Genomic DNA, 15,095 nt, shown 5'->3' with positions numbered 1-15,095 from the left:
ATGGTTCCTTCCTCATCCCCCCTCACCCCAAAGACCTAAGCCCTCGCCACAGCCCAGCAGGCCCCAGAGGCCCAAGCCTGCTATTCCCTTGGCCAAGAACTCTGTCTCCCCTCTGGCGTAGACAAAGCCTGCTCCTCACAGGCTGCAGCCCCTCGAGTGGGGGTGTGGGGGGCCTGGCGGGACAGGGGGTCTGACCGGGAAGGAACCTGGGGGGATCCGTCAAGCCCCCGGCCTCCGCCCGAGGCGTCTCCACCATCCCCAGGGACTCTGGCCCTCCTCTGGCACCTCTGCCCTGTCTGTGCCTCAGTTTCCCTAGCGGGACGTGAGGGGGAGAACAGCCTGGAAGATTTGGCAGAAGGGAGATGAGACGCCAGACACTGTGAGGCTCACCTGTGCCCCTGTCCCCACCACGGGCGCCTGGCCCATAGGGAGGCCCCGCGTGGGACACAAACTCTGCGGCAGGCCTGATGGCAGCAGGCGCCCCCCCCCCAAAGGAGGCCCTTGGTGGGGGCACCTGGTGAGGCCCTTGGGGGGGGGAGGGGCACCTGGAGAGGCCCTGGGGGGGAGGGGGGACACCTGGAGAGGCCCTTGGGGGGGAGAGGGGAGGGGGCACCTGGAGAGGCCCTGGGGGGGAGAGGGGAGGGGGCACCTGGAGAGGCCCCGGCTAATGGCTCCTGAGTGGGACTTGGGAGGGGCCGAGGCGGAGCTGAGAAGTGGGAGAGGCAGGGCCCTCGCTGCGGCAGCACAAAAGAGGAGCAGGGGGCAGAGAGAGAGGGAGACAGCCTGAGGGAGGGGGAGCCCCACCTGGGCCCGTGCGGAGGCAGGGGGCGCTCTGAGCCGGCATGGCTGGGCCCCCTCCCCCCTCCTCTGATCCTCCCCCAAGGCCTGGGAGCCCTGGGCAGGACCTTGCTCTGCATCTATTAAGCTCCTGCTGTGTGTAGGGCCTTTCTGGTTGTCAGGTCTGGAACCCCCTGTAGCAGGGCAGGAGCCTGCTCCCCTCCCTGGACCTCCCGCTGCTGCTGAGACTCCTCTCTGCCCCCTCCCCCAGTGGTCAGGCCCCTTCAGGGTCAGGTAGGAGGCTCCCGGTGAAGTGAGCAAGGTTGTACTGTGTGGTTGTGGCCCCAGCCTGGCTAATCGTCACCGTCTGCCTGGAAGTTCCTCCTGGCTTCTCCTTGAAGCTCTGGGAGGCCCTCGGGCCCCTCCGTGACTCTGTGCCTCAGTTTCCCCACATTCGGAGCCTTCCAAACCCATGATCACGCCTCTTTCCTCAGAGGCAGCCCGACAATCAGACACAGCCGGCTCAGGCTTGGAATTTCGTCTCCTGGGTTCCAGGAACAAGAGTGTCCACCTTCCCGAGTCTCTGTCCCCCATCTGTAGACCAGGTCGGTGCTATTTGCGGCCTCGGGGCCGTTGCGGGGACGCAGTGGGTCACTGGGGCATACAGCCCACTCAGTACATGCTGGGAACGACTGACCTACAGAGGTTTTTAGGCGGACGAGGCCAGGCCGGGATCATGATCAAAAGCCAAAGCGAAACAGCTGCGATTTAAACCACTATTACCGTTATTGCTAAGTACGGTTGTGGAGTCGATCAGCAAACGTTCGCCGTGGGAGCATTTGGAACTGGGCCTGTGAGAGCCTGGCAGGGGTGAGTGTGGGCGGAGGCCGGGGCTTACAGCTCACGGCGGGTCCCCCGCCAGCGCCTGCGCCTCTGGTGAGTGGAGCTTTCTCCTGATGCTTGGACACCTGGTGCAGTGGCCGCCCCCAGCCCCACACCCAGAAGACGGTCAGTTCCTCTCCACTGTCCCCTTCCCATTCGCAGCCTCTTCAGTCCACACGGGGGGTCGACGTGCCTTCAGTCCTGCCCGCCCCCGGGGGCCAGCCCCCTCCCGGAGCGCAGGTGCAGAAAGGGGTAGGGACGGTGGTCCGGCTGGTCCCCCCGAAACGTCGCTCTCCACATGACCTCACCAGAGAAGTCCCCGGGGGAGCGAGCAGGGGCATGCGTGTTCTGGCTCAGCTTCTCTGGCCCGGCCTCAGTTTCCCCGTCTCTATAATGGAATCATAGACCCCCCCCCCCCAAAAAAAATGCGGCGCGCAGAGGCTCCACGGGACCGCAGGGAACATTCCTGAGCCGTATTACTGTTTAATGATAATAATGGAGCGGATTACGTGTTTCTATGTAGCGACTCTTGGTTTCGTGCGCTCCGCACACACCTGGCATACAGGAGGCACTCCATAAATGCGGCGGGGTACGCGAGCCCCCCCTCCCCCTCCCCCCCGGCTACAGGGGACCCCCTCTCGCGCCTCGGCGGCCGAACCCGCAGACCCGGCACCGCCTAGCCACGCCCCCTCCCGGGGGAGCACGGGCACCGGGCCCCCCGCGCCCTGCGGGGAGCCGTTTACAAGAAGCCTCGCGCTTCCCCCTCGCGGCCCCCGCCGGGCTGCCGTTCCCAGCCGGATAATCTAATCGCGTTTCCAAGGCTGCGATCGATAACCCCGAGGCGGCGCCAAAACGAGGCTCTTAAAGGGCCAGCAGCCCCGCCCCGTTGGCGGGGAGGGGCCAGCGTCCCGCGGAGCCTGCGGCGGGGGGAGCCTCTGGGGAAAGACCGTCTCCCCGCGTCCGCGAAGCGCGCGGCGGCCCCCACCTCCAGGCTGTGTGGCCCGGAGCCAGCAGCCTGACCTCTCCGGCTGGGGGGCGGGGGGGGGGGCTCCTCTGGAAAGGGGGACCCCAGAAGGCCCACCCACTGCAAACCTCCTCCACATCTGCACCCCCTCCCCCTTGTCCGGATGGGGAAACTGCGGCTCAGAAAGGGGAGGGAGCAGATGAGGTATCTTCTGCACGCCGGTGCCCCCTCTCCCACCAGCATCTCCACTCAGCCCCCCAAGGTCCCCAGAGGGCCCCCTTGGCCCTGCCTCCCCTCCCCTTTCAAGCCCGGGCTACCTGTCCCAGGATCTATACAAACATACTTAGCAATCGATGTCCCTGCAGGGCCCAGCCGATCGACCTGAGGTGGGGGGCCCTGTGGCCCCCACATCGCCCAGCTGCCCCGCTGAGCTGTCCCCACGGCTCTGGAGAACCCGGGAGAAAGCCACGTCCTCCTGGCGTGTTTGGGGGACCTTCCCCTGCCCGCCCGCCTGTCTGCCTCCCCGCTTCTGAAAGGGAGAACCTTAAAGGCCCCGGACAGCTTCCTGCCTTGCGAGAACAGTGAGCCTCTCACCACTGGAAAGGTGGACTCTTCCAGAGGCCATGATGGAGGACTGTTCCAGAAGCAGTAACGATGGAATATGCTAGAAGCAGTAATGGTGGACTGCTCAGAGGCAGTGATGGCAGAACCTTCTGGGACAGTGAGGGCGGCCAGCTCAGGGGGTGGGATGGGAACCTGCTCGCCCCGCCTGCCGCCTGCCGTGTCCGCAGCCCCGGTTTCCAGCCTCCGCCCTGACCGGTTCCTGGCGGGGTGGTCTTGTTACCAGCTGTAAACTGGGGTGAGGACTGGGCCTTGCTCTCGCCTGGCCGGGGGCCATGCCCCACACACCCCGAGGGCTCCGAGGAACCGGCCTGGACCCTGCATAGAGGCTGTAAGCCAGAGAGCCCCTGCCTTGGGGAAACGGACGCCCTGGGAGGGTCATACCTTCAGTGCCTGCCCAGGGCTCGCTTGACCTCTGACCCTGCTGACCCCACCGCCACTCTGCCTGAGTGACCCCTGTGCTAACCCCACGGCGTTCCCCCCACCCAGACACCCACGCCTGACCCCACTTCCTCGTCACCTTCCGGGTCCAGGGTTGGGGCCTCCGGGGGGAGAGGAGATTGATCGGATGGCTGACCCTGTGGCCACCGTTGCCAAGGCGATGGCCTACGGGGGCTGGAGGGGTGGCCAGGGCCAGGGGGTGACAGAGGGACAGAGCGAGGGAGGAGAGGAAGAGAAGGGACAGAGGGAGAGAGGGAAGGAGAGACAGACAGAGGGAAGGACAGAGAGAGGGAGGGACAGGCTTCACATCAGAGCCTCTTAAGCGTTAACAGCCACGAGGGTGGGGTCTGGGAACCAGCATTCACCCATCCTTGGAAGTCACCTTTAATGAACCATTGTCTGCAGACGTGGCCTGGGAGCCCAGTTACAGCAGCCACCACCCCACCACGGAGCTCACCCAGCAGGTCTGTGTGAGCCGGAGGGAAGCCGGTGCCCTGCCCGCTCAGCGTTCACACCCGGGGGACCAGGGAACGCGTCCTAGGTGAAGGGTCAATAGCCCAGGACCCTGCAGTATGAATAGGAGTTCGTGGGGTAGAGAGGGAACGGTAAGGAGGGAGGAGGCCCCTCCCACGCCAGAGGAGTGGCGAGGCAGGTGGGCTATGAGAGAGGGGTTCCCCCCACCCAGCTCAGCAGGCTGTCCGGAACTGGTCCTCTTCCGCTGGGTTGCTGGAGCTGGGCATAGATTCCCCCCTAATCATGCCTCTGGGGGCCTCGGAGCGGTTTATTGGGTGCCCAGCGGGCGCAGACACCAGAGGTGCCTTGAGAGCACCGCTCGACACGGGAGGACAGGCGGTGGTCAGTCAACAAAGGAAAGCAAGGCGGTGGGCCAGAGGATCAAGTGCCGGCCAGCGCGAACCAGAGGGGACGCCGTGCTGGGACACGTACCTACGTGAACATGCATAAAATGCCAGAACCTGCGGACAGACACGTTTGCCGGCACATGCGCATGCGTGGATGCGCTGGGCAGCACACGAAGCCGCGCACCTGTGACTGTGCCCTGAGGGCAGGTAAGCGGCTGAGCCGCGAACAAACACAAACGGGCCTGGCACGTGCGGACACGCAAATGCGCACGCACGTGCACGGGAGCACCAGGGCGCGCGTCCTCGGTCCCTCACGCGGAGCACGGGCACGCGCGGGGGGGGGGGGGGGGCGCTGGCTGCCGCGGGCGGCGGGCGCCCCCTGGTGGGCTTGGGCCGCGGCGCGGGCCGTGCGGCGCGTCCCGCCGGGCTGGGCGCGCGCCTGGCGGTCAGGTGAGGACGGGGTGAGGACGGGACCGCAGGGTCGGCCCCCGTTTCCTTCCTCGCCGTCGAAGCCCCTCTGTCGCGCCCCTGGGAGTCCAGCCCTCGAGGTAGTCTCTCCGTCTCCCCAGGGGCTTCCCAGGGGTCCCCGAGAGCCGTGTGGGCTCCGCGGAAGACCCGCGGCCTCACCCAGGGGCGCCACTAGGTGGCAGCACGAACCCAAGGGCGCACCTCAGGCCTTAGCCCTACTCCCGGAGCCCCTCCGCGGCCCAGCACCCTTGCGGCCACTGGGAGGACCCCGTGTGACCCGGAGCACAGGCCTGGCCGGTCAAGTTTCCCGGCTTCACGGTGGGGATGTGTAGGTGACTGGACTGGACCCATGCGTGGTGGCACGAGGGCCTCTCCGGAGAGACGATGTTGGAAAAGGAAAAGCCCGGCAGGTGGCGGAACAGCATGTGCAAAGGCCCCGAGGTGGGCAACCAGTGGGGGCTGAAAGGCCCCCCCCCCCCCCCGGGGCCGAGCTGAGAGCCCGCCAGGGCCAGATGTAGGGTGCAGCTCTCTGCTGGAGCTGCAGAGAGGCCTTGGATGCTAGCGCCATCAGAGGCTGCGACAGAATCCACAGGTTTAAGACAGATTCTGATCCTAAGCTCTCCCAGTATGGGGTGCTCAGGGTGCAGCCACCCGCGGAAATTTCAGAATCCCGTTCCCCTGGCCGCTGCCGAGGTTGATGCCCGATTTCAAGAGCGGAAGACACCGTGACTCCTGAGGGGTGGGGTCCTTGTGACTCCAGGGCAGCGGTGTCACTGACCAGCAGGAAGCCTATCCCTGGGAGCCCACAGCCCGCAGGCTGAGTGAGGGACCTGTCCTCACCCCCTGCGCGGTTCCAGAGTTTCTGCACCTTTAAAATACTGCGGCAAAATTAGCTGCTCTGCCGTCGTTAATATGCAAAAATGCAAATCAGAGAGTGATTAAGCCGCAGGCCCCAGCATATTTCTGCAGTGATGGATTCTGTTGTCAGCGAGGTTTGGAGGTTCGGCGGGATGGCTGTGCCGGCAGGGTTGGGGACATGTAGATCTGGACCGTGGATCGTCCCGGTGGGGGGCTGCCCAGCTCTCCACTTCTCCCCAGTGCTCTCTGCCGCAGCCCCTGCCCACCGCCTTCCCCGTGGCCTGGCGGGGGGGGGCCCTTAACTGGGGAGCAAGTGCACAGGGTCAGCAAGTCAGCTCACCGTGTGGCCTGGAGTCAGGGACCCAGAGGCCTGGCTGAGGATGGCCCTGGGCCTCAGGGCCTTTGCACTAGCCGTGAGCCCCCCAAGATCACTGCCAGCCTCCATAGCCCCTCCCTGAGACCCTCTCTGGCCACTTGTTCTGACCCCCAGGACAGCTTCGGATGCCTGTAAAGTGACTCCTTCGTCATCGTCTCTCCCCTAGGCTGGCTGTGAGCCCTGAGGGGCCAGGGCCTTCAGCCTGCGGTCCCGTCCCCCCGCCTCCCCGCCAGCACCCATGTCCAGCCCATCCAGCCCCAGGTGCCACAAACATTCTATAGATGGTGAACTGAGCCTCACAATGGGGAGACTTGCTCGGGGTCCCCCAGCCCATGAGGAGTGTCTCCCAGGCTCCCCATGTGGGGAAGACTAGGGACCATAACGGGGAGTCCAGGGGCAGGGACGGGTCCTGTCCACTCACAAAGGCAGGTGGAGGTGAAGGGCCCAGCCTTCAGCCCTGACGGCTGGGGGTGAGGGGACAAGGGTAGGAAAGGGGAGATAGACAGAGATGGAGAGATAGAGGCAGGCAGAGAGATAGAGACAGGAGAGGGAGAGAGACAGGGACAGAGACACCCAGAGACAAAGACACAGAAAGAGAGTCACAGAGACAGAGAGACAGAGACCGCCCCGCACGAGGCCCCTCCCAGCCGAGGACAGAGCTGGCCCAGGGCCAGCCGCCAGCTGCTGCCTCCCCTCCTTCTCTCCCCACTCCCTCCTGCACATGGCAGCCTTCGGGCCACTCCGGTGGGCCCCACCAGCTGTCCCGGGACCCCACCACCCCCCCCCCCCCGCCAGGCACCACTCTCTATCTGACCTCAGGCCGTCCCTCCGAGCCCCAGGTCCCCCACCTGTGAAATGAGGGCCACCGCGTCCTCCCCGTCCATTGAGTGCCTGCTGTCTGCCAGGCCCAGGCCGGGCCCGGGGCCCGCCCCAATGGAACTGGAGGTGGGGGGCGCTGAACGAGCAAATCAGAGAGTTGTGGGTATTGCCACATGCAAGGAGAAGACGCACTAACCCCGCATAACAGGCTGGAGGCTGAGGGAGGCGGGTGCTCTTGGCAGGGGACCAGCTGTGCAAAGGCCCTGAGGCGGGAATGAGACGCGAGGCCCCAGGAGCCGCGGTGAGAAGCGCTGGAGGGAGACCAGGCCTAGGGTACATGGTAGGTGCCTGGCCTCTACTCCCTCTCCTCCCTGGATTCTTCTCTCCCCTCCGGGCCGCCCAGGCCCCAGCACGGGCTGGGCTGTGTGCTTGGCTCTGGGGCCCCGGTGTTGCTCGCACAGCCGGACCACAGGCCGGGGGGTGGGGGCGGGGGGATTAGGAGCTGGTGGGTGAGTTTCATGCTCTTCATGACCATTTTGCAGACCTCGTAAACATGAGGCACAGACAGGTCATGGGCCAGCCTGGCACCTGGAGTTCTGTCCTGCCCCGGGGCCGGCTGGGAGTGGGAGGAAATGGACACGGGCGGGGGAGGGAAGACCAGGCCCTGAGAACCCAAGAGCTGGGGACCTACGGGGCTCAGAGGCGGGGACTCGACGCCCCTCCGGCCTCGGTACAAACGGGGAAACTGAGACCAGTGGCCTTCACAGGAGAGGATCCATGACCCCACATGACCCAGTTCCTCCTGGGCAGTGCTAGGGGCTGTCCCTGCCCTGAGTGAAGGGGCTGCCCCTCTATGCTCCCCCAGCACCTGCCGGGGACCGGGAGGCTCCCCCTCGACCTTGGTGTGTGGTGCACAGACGAGTCCCCTCTAACTGGCAAGAACCCGGGGTTCTGTGGGGGCGTGGCCTCGCTGGACTCTGCAACGCCCCCTGTGCTCTGCTCATTCTGGGATCCCTCTGGGGGGCGGGGGGGGGGGGCCTCCCTGGAGCACCAGGGTTTTCCTCCCTGGAGCACCAGGGTTTTTCCCCAGAGGACCCCAGGGCAGCTGGAGGCCCGTCCCCTTCAGGGAGCACCCAGCGGGCACTGTCACTGAGGGGGTTGGGGATACCCCCGGCAGAAACCCACCCCCATCCCGTGGCTCTGCAGGGTTACAGAATTTGAGCCGCGAGGCAGAAAACTGAGCTTTCCTTTCGTTTAAAAAATACCAACACACACATACCCAGAAAATAATGTCCAACTTCTCAGCTAATTCCACTTCTTAAATATAAATATCAAGTAAGAACTGAAACTCCCCCCCCCCCACGCCCAGAGTAACCGCTGAGCCCTGGGGCATTTCCTCCTGCACTTTTTCGATACATGCTTTTTTCCTTTACAAAATCTCTACCCCCAAAATGGTGCCGTGGGTCTCAAACTTGCATTTCATCCGAACCGTCCACCCGAGACCTCTTGCTTGCTCAGAATGTGCGTGCAGACCCCACGGGCCGTAAGGCAAGGACAGCATTCCCGGGTACGTTGTGGTCTCCTCCTGTGTCCTCTCTTCCTGGTCGTTTCCAAGTGTTTCCAAGCGTTCGCCGTCACAAACCACAATTCTAATGCACATCCCTGCTTGTGTTCTCATTGTTACCAGATTTATTAGCGTTAGGACTGACATTGGAGGGGGAGTTCAAAGGGATGTAGAGTTTCTTTTTTATTTTTTTTAATGTTTATTTATTTCTGAGACAGAGAGAGAGCATGAGTCAGGGAGGGGCAGAAGGAGAGGGAGACACAGAATCCGAAGCAGGCTCCAGGCTCTGAGCTGTCGACACAGAGCCCGACGCAGGGCTCGAACCCACGAACCGTGAGATCATGACCTGGGCCGAAGTCGGACGCTCAACCGACTGAGCCACCCAGGCGCCCTTAGAGTTTCTTTATTGAAATACGCAGCCCCCACACTTGGCTTCATCACTAGCGGACGTGACCAACGTCTACCACTTTGCCAGTTGTAAAGACAGTAGGCGTTTTCTTGTTTGAGTATCTGTTTGCATTTCTTTCATCATGAGTGACTTTAAGCTTCTTTTTTGCTGGCCCTTAATTGCCATTTGTATTTCTTCTTGCCTGAACTAATGTTCATTTCTTTGCCTGGCTTTCGGTATGGTTGTTTTGTGGGGTTTTTTTTTTTATTGATTTGTAGGAACTCTTTGTATAGGAAGGCTATGAATCCCTCTGTTACAGTGTTACAAATGTTTTTCTCCCCAGCTGTCTCACCTCGTCTAACCTCAGCTGCGTGTCTGTTTGATTCAGAAGCCTGTAGTTTTTACAGAGCCAGATTTGAAGATTTTTCTTTTTATAGATCTTGGCTCTGTACCTTTCCCACCCCTCAAGAGGGCAAGGAGGTGGGAGGGGTACACGAGGCCTGCCAGTTTGGAGACTCTTCCAATCCTAGGAGTACAGAGAGTTCGGGTGAGTCCAAGCACCTGTCGCCCACAGATCCCGCCTCACACACTACACTCCCTGCTGGCCATTTGAAAACTCCTGTCTACACAGGGGCAAGTAGGGGCCAGGCCTGGGCCCAGATGCCTGGGAACCCACAGAGGGGTGGTCGTCGCCTCCAAGACGAAGAATCAGGGCCTGCCTCCCTCCCTGGGCCTCTTGGGACCTATTTGTGCAACCTTTGACATTTTCTTTGCAAACGTGCAGTCAGGCCAATGTCAAGCCCCAGCCAGGAGGGAGCACGTGTGGTTTAATTCAGCTTTGGGGGGGCCTCAGTGTCCTCTTCTGCACGATGGGGCCAATCACAGCCCCCCACTCTTTGGGTACAGGAGATGCCGGGTCTAACAAACTAGGGCACGGTGCCAGGTACAAAGCCAGCACCCTGGTGACTCCACTGGCCTGCCCCTCCCGTAGAACAGGAATAGACACCCACCTGGGACCCTCCCTCGGGCAGTCCTGGGCACTGAACCCTTCGTGTGGCTTTGGCCAAATGAGCACGTCCCTCTGTGCCTCGGTTTCCCCACCTGCAAAAAGGTGTTCTAGTGGCCACCGCTGCCCAGGGCCGAAGTGAGATTCAGTGTGGTGTGCACAGGGAAAGGGAGGTGTGAGTAGCCATTAGGGCCTGGAAGTGACCTCCCCGAGCCCTGGTTTTCAGAAGGGGAAACCAAGGCCCGGGAAGGGCAGCCTCTGCCCCAGGCATACAGCCAGAACATGGTGGAGCCAGACTCTGAACCCGGATCTGTTGGCAAGCTGGGCCCAGTGGCTTCTGTTCCTTCCCTCCCCTGGACACCATCGCCCAGGCCCCAAGCCTGGCCTTAAGAACCAGGAACCCCCCCCCCGCCACGCTGCCTCTGTCTTCACGGCCACCCTCCAGACCCACGAGCACCCATTGTGCGCCCTACCTCATGGAGTAAGAAAGCCTCGCGCCCCGCCCTTGGGGGACCCTAATCCAGTGATCACGGGATCAAGCGATTACTCCATGGAGGAGTAACCGTAACCAGAAACTGCAAAAACTCCTACAAGAGGAGTGGGGCCTGGCTTGCTCTGGGAGGCTTCCTGGAGGAGGCAGCACCCAGGCTGAGAGCTGAAGGACGAGGAAGAGCTAGCCGGACACAATGAGAGGAGCAGACGGCCGGGACGAGCTGTTTGGGGAGCCGCAAGGGGGCTGGTGAGGCTGTGGGGTGGGGGGGTGGGCTGAGCCAGGTAAGGGAAGAGTCCACGTGGGGTCCCGGCTCCAGACAGGGTGGCCAGGACGGGGCGGGGGGGCGGCTAACCGCCAAGGGCTCCCCGTGGCCCTCGGCACACACCCAGGAAGCAGCATGCAGTCCCCACACCAGCTCCAGAATTACCCAGCAGCGCCTTCTTCCTGGTCACCCTGAGCAGCCTGGGCCTTTGAGGGCCAGCTCCCCCGTGTGAGCCCCGAGAGAGACCACGTTGCCCTCCTGGCTTCTTCCCAGAAGCGCCGGGTGAAACCCAAGCTCCTTGGAGTGGTGCGGTGCTGGTGGCAGGGAATGCCCTCCCCGCGTTTCTGGAAGACGCCAGGAAGCACGTGGAACAGCTTGGCGGGGCAGGCGAACCCGGTGTGTGAGCCTTGCCAGCCTCGGGCTGGGGCCTGGGCCTCAGTTTCCCCAGCTGAGCCATGGGCTTGTGTGCGCCGCCTCATCTGTGAAGCTCAGGGGACCTGGAGAACGCCAGGAGAAGCAGCTCGCCCTTCGCGTGCCGGGGAGAGACAGGAGGGCCCCCTCGCTGCCAGGGGCAGGGGTGAGTGGGGCCGCCCCGTGGGTGGGTGCGTGGGCAGGTGGCGGGAATCCGGCCGGCTCCCTGTCCCCTGCCCACGCCCTGGTCGCCGGGAACTAGGACGAACAATGCCCATGGGGGCCGCCGAGGAGGCACCCCGTGTTTACACAGGCCACCCCGGAATGTGGCAGGACAGGCCCTGGGGGGCCCCTGAGTCAGGAACCGTAGGCACCAGGCCAGGAGGGGGGAAGGGCCGCCCTCGGCGGGTAGCGCGGTCCTCGGAGGTGGCTGGGGCCCAGGGGAAAGAGGCTCGATGTGTTTGGGTCTGGTCCGCAGCGGGGGCCCCCGCCGGGGTCGGGGTTCAGTCCGGGGCTGGGGCTCAGCCCTGATGCATTCACCCACTCACCTGCTGCCCCTGGTGCACAGCCCTCCGGCCAGGCGCTGGCTCCATCCCATGGGGCCTGGGCACGGACGGCACGTGAACTTCCCGTGCCCCAGTCATTCCTGCCACCAGCGCCGAGATGTCCCTGCTCGGAGGGTGGCCCCGCACCCAGCGCCGATGGGTGGCTGTGTCCTCACCCCCACGCCGTCAAGAGCCCCCCCCCCGCCCCGTCTGCTGCTCATTACCCCCACAGGCCAGCCCTTCTCTCCCCCTGATGTCTGTCTCCACCCCTCCCCTCTTGAACCGCCCGCCACAGGGCAGCCATAGGGACCATATCTCCCTTCTGCTCAAATCCCTGCCATGGCTCTCTAGTGCCCTCACCGTTAAGGCCCGACCCCTCTCTGGCCTTAGTTCCTTTGGTTTCCATTTCTCTGGGCTTAGGTCCCGTGGGCCTGGAGGGCTCCTCACAGACATGACACACGGCCCCATCTCCCAGCCTCTGCCCCTGCAGTTCCCCCACTGACTCTTCTCATCCTTCTGGTCACACCCAAGTGTCACTGCCCCGGGGACACACCCCAGGGAGGTCAGGGGCCTGTGGGGCACATAAAGAGCCCCTTCTGGATATTTACCGACACTTGGCAATGGGAGGCATGAGGCTGGGGGGCTGGCCGCTCTCAGCCGGTTCCCAGCTCCCCTGGCCCCCTGGCTCCCCAAGAGGGGCTGGGCAGGTCACTGGGTCCCCTCCCTTCCTTGACCTTACAGCTTCCAGAGCCAGATTAGTCGTGCCTGGGGAGGGGCTAGAGCTATATCCCCGCCCCCCCCCCTTTACATCCCGCATAGCCAGCGGCTCCTTCCTCCTGCCTACCTCCAGGGAGGTGTATCCAGGGAGACCCCCAGCCCCAGGCCCAACCATCAGGCCCTATGGAAGCCAACCTCCCTCCCAAAGCCAGGGAGAATGCATGAAGGATGGAAGGAAGGAACCCTGACCCAGGTCCCCGGGGGAGGGGCGTCAGGGCGAGCATGTGGACGTGCCTGGGTCGGGACCCTCTGTAGGGGCCTGAATGGACGAAGAAGCCCCCAGCCTCTGTGGCCGTCATCACCCCTGTGTGAGTGTGTGCTGGGGATGGTGACTGGGCCGGGGGTCTGGCTTAAGTGGCAGTGCCCCTCCATCCTGCCAGGGCTTCTGAACAGCAGGGAGGAGTGGTGGCGGGGGGTGGGGTGGGGTCTGCTCACACCCCAGGAGAAGGTACCCACTTTGGAGACAAATGAAAACACATGTCGGGAGGATGCCCCCAAAGTCCTGAAGTCAATTACATTCTCTCTGTGGACAACCGTGGCTTGTATGCCTTCTGTGTCTCTTCCGGAAGTCTCCACCACCATGCCTATGTTCTGTCCCTTATCCCCCCACTCGCTGGTGACAATCTGTTCTTGGCATTAGTTTTGCCAACCAGAAATAGGGTTATCTCCCTCAATGTGGGGTCCCCGGCCTGGGGTGTGGCTTGGGTGGAAGGAGGAAGCAGGTGGGGAGGCAGGGCTCCGGCTCCAGCCTGCCCAGGCCCAGCAGGCGAGCACCCAGAGGAGAACAAAGGCCACAGGCAGGCAGGCAGGGGTGGGCGGGCTGTGGGCCGGCCTCAAGGGGCCCCTGGCGCCAGCCACCCGCTGCCTGTCCTCATGCCAAGGCCTTGCAGGGCTCACCCAGGCCTCGGGGCTGGGCAGAGGTGGCAGCGTGGGGGGCCCCTGTGGACTGCTCCACCCAGTGACTCAGCCCATGCTGGGCCTCCCCAGGGAGGACAATGGTGGCTTGTGGGTGCCGGGAGGGCCTCCTGGCAGGTGTGAGCCCCAGGGTGGACCAGGCCCCAGGGAGGAGATTTCTAAGCCTTGCTATCCTCATCTGTACAATGGGTTTAATCTCTCAGGCATGAGGACCTGACAGCCAAACATATGGATGGAAAGAGCCACATTTGGAACCAAAGGAGGACCTCTGATGGCCCATCTTGCCTTGGAGGGCAGGTGCTGGGCAGGGCACAGGCACCACTGTGGCCCAATGCCCAGCACCAAGAAAGGCACCCAGTTGGTGCTCGATAATTGCATGGTCCACGAATGGATCTCCCCCCCCACCTCCAGTGAGTGTGTTGAGGGCCACTCCAGGAACCTTAACCCCGACGCTAAGGGTTAGACCCTGAGCATTCTCGGGCAAGGGGGAACTGATGTACGCTGAGTGAGGCTGGGACCCTGAGAGGCCTTGGCCCCAGCCTGGCCCTCAAGAAACTCCCCGGGCTGGGGGGATGCCGGAGCAGGAATAGGCCCATGGGGTCAGAGTCGGGCCACACGGAACAGCTGGGGACTGAGGCGGCCACTGCCCTGCCACAGACGCGGGCCCGCCACCGGGGAGAGGCTGAGGGATGCGGGCACAAGCTGTGGGCACCGACTCTGTACCCATCGCTGTGCCTTCCATTTTCCTGAGGGGGAAACTGAGGCCCAGAGAGGGTCAAGAATTTGCGCAAGGTCACGGTGAGGCGGGAAGGAATGAGGAATTCGAACCCAGACCCCAAGACCCACACCTCCCTCTCCAGGCGTGCGGCACAGGGAGCTTCTCTGAGCTAGAAAGGATCAGGGTCAGCCTACTTGGGGTGCAGCGTGAGGGGCCTGTGCCTTTACTAGGAGGCCCCTGAGCCCTCCACTCACTCCTCACCCTGGACCCCCTCTTTTCTTCCTGGGCCGGGAGCAGCACTGAACTGTGGTGATTTGGGGTTTCCAGGTGTGAGTGGAAAAACACGCCAGACAGAGGGCAGGACAAGGACAACGGGGCCTGCCCGGAGGTGAAAAGGAGTCTGGCAGCTTCCAAACCAGCAAAGAGGCCCCTGGTGGCGAGAGCCCAGTGGGCCAGGAGGATGATGGCTTCTTCCCAGGCCTGGAAGGGAATGTGGCTTTCTGGGGACCCAGGAAGTCACGAGAGCTTGTCATATTTTCATTTATAATTTTATCATCCCCTTTCTGAAGGGTCTGTGGTCCTCAAAAGCTGAATTGCCCCTGGAGGCGGGAAGAGTTTCAGACCCCAGAAGACACACAGCCCGCTGAGAACCAAAAGGCTTGCGTCCAGATTCCGTTTCACAGATGAGCAAACTTGAGAATCAGGTAGGCCAAAGCAACCAGCAAGTCAGAGGCACGCACAGTGCGGGTTCCCTGTGGGCCTCTCTGACCCTGAAACAGAGCTGGCTTCCATTGCTCTACCAACAAAATGGGTCCAAATCCTGTCCTCCGGCCATGGATGCCCGCTCTCAACAGCCAGCACCAGGGGCCAGCCCTAGGAACTGAGACACGACCCAGCCCAAGAGGCCGCGCGGGCGGCAAAGCAAACCTGACAAATAAAACCCCAAAACC

The sequence above is a fragment of the Prionailurus bengalensis genome, chromosome A2 (assembly GCF_016509475.1).
Source record: "Prionailurus bengalensis isolate Pbe53 chromosome A2, Fcat_Pben_1.1_paternal_pri, whole genome shotgun sequence".
NCBI classification, from domain to species: domain Eukaryota; kingdom Metazoa; phylum Chordata; class Mammalia; order Carnivora; family Felidae; genus Prionailurus; species Prionailurus bengalensis.
Note: the sequence above shows the minus strand (reverse complement) of the source record.